The sequence below is a fragment of the Stegodyphus dumicola genome, chromosome 8 (genome assembly GCF_044657685.1).
Source record: "Stegodyphus dumicola isolate Sdum_Otavi_A_Nest chromosome 8, ASM4465768v1".
NCBI classification, from domain to species: Eukaryota; Metazoa; Arthropoda; class Arachnida; order Araneae; family Eresidae; genus Stegodyphus; species Stegodyphus dumicola.
Genome location: NC_140775.1, coordinates 138,852,314 through 138,855,865, shown reverse-complemented (window position 1 = coordinate 138,855,865; position 3,552 = coordinate 138,852,314).

Sequence of the window (3,552 nt, the reverse complement as noted above, 5' to 3'; positions counted from 1 at the left end):
CTTTCTGATACTTTTCAACGAAGGCTTGATGTCTCTGGATGATTTTGGGGAGATGATGGATCCCGAATTGAGTGATGAAAAAGAGAGGACTCTTTTTCCTTTCTTGTTCGTCTTGCACAGTCTCTCGGAGGGTGATATACGTTTCCCCGTCCTCCTCAATTTTCGTCAGAGGTCTCATGAATATTTTACACATCCAAGGGAAGAGCGACTTGTTATGCAGGGATTTCGAAGCGACGAAGGCCGCTTCATTCGAAGTGAGGACAATCTGGTTCGGTTGACCCCATTCTTTGGAGCAGTTGTCCAAATCGCCTAGTTGAAGAAAATCGTGTCGATTAGGAAAAAAGACTTGGAGAACACTCGTCGTATGCGAGACGTTCGTAGGCAAGAGAGTCAAGATATCTTTGGCATTCCAGTACAGGAATCCTAGATCCACATACGCGTGCACGTAATAGTCATCGTTATATTCCAGTTTGAGCAGCATGGCTTTTGTATTTTTTTTTCCGTTCTCAAGGCGAAACACTCGTCTGATATGAACAAGAGCTCGCTGGCGATCCGTTTATATAGACTCCTCAGAGAGAGAGTGGGAGAGGGGAGGAGGAGGAACAAGGTTGATGAATTCTAAAATATAAAAATGATAACGAAATGAGATCGGCTGGCAATATATTTTCAGAGCTCAGAAAAAAATTCTGAGATGTAAAAAAAAAAAAAAAACCTTTTTGTTAATTTTTATCATGTCTTCTAGACATGATAAAAATTAACTCACCCCCCTTTTGTCTGGGTATGTTGTTTCACCGTTTCTAAAAATAGACCAGAACCCAGTCTTTTCTTGGATTCTATTCTTTAAAAGGATGAGTCATGGTCTATTTTTAGAAAGTGGGAGACAACATTCCCAGACAAAAAGGGGGATGAGTTAATTTTTATCATGTCTAGAAGACATGATAAAAATTAACAAAAAGTTTTTTTTTTTTTTTTTTTTTTTTTTTTTACATTTCAGAATTTTTTTCTGAGCTCTGAGAAATTTTTCCTAGCCGATCTCATTTCGTTTTTCGACTTTCACTTTCAACTCTTCACTTTTCTATAAAAGCATTCCACGTTTCTGTTCAGAACAGTGTCTCTCTCTACCCAAATCTGAAACCCTAGTCACGAGAGAATATGAGACTAGAAAAATAGTTAACTTATTGATCTAAAAAATGTCCCATGCTAGAACTCAGAATTATAATCAGAGCGGGGCTTTCCAGTATCCACTTCCAAGATTTTAGATTTGTCATGGGTGACATGTTCCCAAATTCATAAATTCTTCAATTATAGTCCCCTTCTTTGACAAATGGCTAAGAAATTCTTAAAGAATATCATGATAAAGATTTAGCTATCTATATATAACATTATGTTTTCTTTTCAAAAAAAAATCCAGTCTTGATCGAAATGGACTTTACGCACAATTTATTGTATCCCCACCTTTCCAAGATTGGTTTGAGGAAGTGATCAAAAAAATGGGTCTGGAAGGAAAAGGGTGCATTTCGAGAAAAGAAAAGAGGACCCTCTTTTTCTCGCAATGCACCCGTTTCCTTCCAGACCCATTTCTTTTGCCTCCTCAGAACTCTCTTTCTTTTCTCCTCCCTCTCTCTCTTAAGAGGGATTGAAAGAAAGAGGCTAGATGGAAAAGTTTCTTTTTTTTCTTTCGAGAAGATAAAAAAAAATTTGGAGGAGGAGCAAATTTTTTTTGGGTGGTGGTGGTTGTTTTTTTTAGAAGGTGATAACTTTAGTGACATTTAAAGAGACCACCAGAGGATCCGTTTGAGTCTCGACGACCTTTTCTTGACGGGGGTCTGTCTGGCAATAAGCGCTGGCATATTGTTTAGGGTAAGTAGAAGAATCCGTCATGCCTGGATGAGGCGGTATGTAGCGCACTCCCAGATTAAAGAGGGTGATGAAGGGAAATTTCTCCCCCGGATAGAGCAGTCGGTAAACGGGTTGATTGGGTACAACTCGAACCAGCGGCTGAGTTAAAATGCTATACACCCAGGCCAGAAGCTGATTATTTTTAGGATTATTTTCGGCCAGATGTAACATTTCTTCGCTGGAGAGGACATATCCCTCTTGAGAACTGCCGAGACTCTCAAGATCTTTTATTTTCCTGAAGACGTGGTGTTCATCGAAAAACACGGAGAGAATGTCCCAGGTTCTTTTACTGGAAGTATGAATCAGAGGCAAAATGTCCGTAGCGTTCCAAAACAATCTTCCGTCATCCACATAACAGCGAATGCTCACAAACTCATTATATAAGACGCGGATCATCATCTTGAGTAGAAATATGGATACGCACAGCAGTCTCTCTCTCTGGGAAATAGAGTCTGTCTTCCACTCGCCTCTCTATATATACGAGAAGACCACGTGATGGGCGACGTGACGGTTGACTTCTAGAAAAAAAAATCAACTTTGTCTATTTCTCTCTCTATGACCTTCTATTTTTTTCCTAAAGAACACCCCGTCACCTTTTAAAAGGTCATGGGATTGAGAGGAACGAAAGAAAAAAAAACAACCATCCTTTGTATACTACCTATGACCTTCTCCTAGAGACCCCTGTCATTTTCTTCTCGAGAGCTACGTGATGAAAGCTTTTTTTTTATTCAAAAGTTTATCAACTTTGTAGACACATGACCCCGTCACCTTCTCAAAGGCCATGTAGTATGGAATGGGACCCTTTTGGTTTTTTCTTTTGAGAAAATAAAAAATAAAACAACTCTATAATCATCTCTCTATGACCTTCACAAACACTCATTTCGTTATCATTTTTTTATTTTAGAATTCATCAACCTTGTTCCTCCTCCTCCCCTCTCCCTCTCTCTCTCTGAGGAGTCTATATAAACGGATCGCCAGCGAGCTCTTGTTCATATCAGACGAGTGTTTCGCCTTGAGAACAGAAAAAAAAATACAAAAGCCATGCTGCTCAAACTGGAATATAACGATGACTATTACGTGCACGCGTATGTGGATCTAGGATTCCTGTACTGGAATGCCAAAGATATCTTGACTCTCTTGCCTACGAACGTCTCGCATACGACGAGTGTTCTCCAAGTCTTTTTTCCTAATCGACACGATTTTCTTCAACTAGGCGATTTGGACAACTGCTCCAAAGAATGGGGTCAACCGAACCAGATTGTCCTCACTTCGAATGAAGCGGCCTTCGTCGCTTCGAAATCCCTGCATAACAAGTCGCTCTTCCCTTGGATGTGTAAAATATTCATGAGACCTCTGACGAAAATTGAGGAGGACGGGGAAACGTATATCACCCTCCGAGAGACTGTGCAAGACGAACAAGAAAGGAAAAAGAGTCCTCTCTTTTTCATCACTCAATTCGGGATCCATCATCTCCCCAAAATCATCCAGAGACATCAAGCCTTCGTTGAAAAGTATCAGAAAGAGGACGATGGTGATGATGATGATGATGATGATGATGCGATATGGTCTCCAGTCGCTTAAAGAAGGGGAAACGTTCTCCGCTTTCCCTATTCCATAGACTGGAGAGTTGAATCGGGAGACCAAAAAAATGGG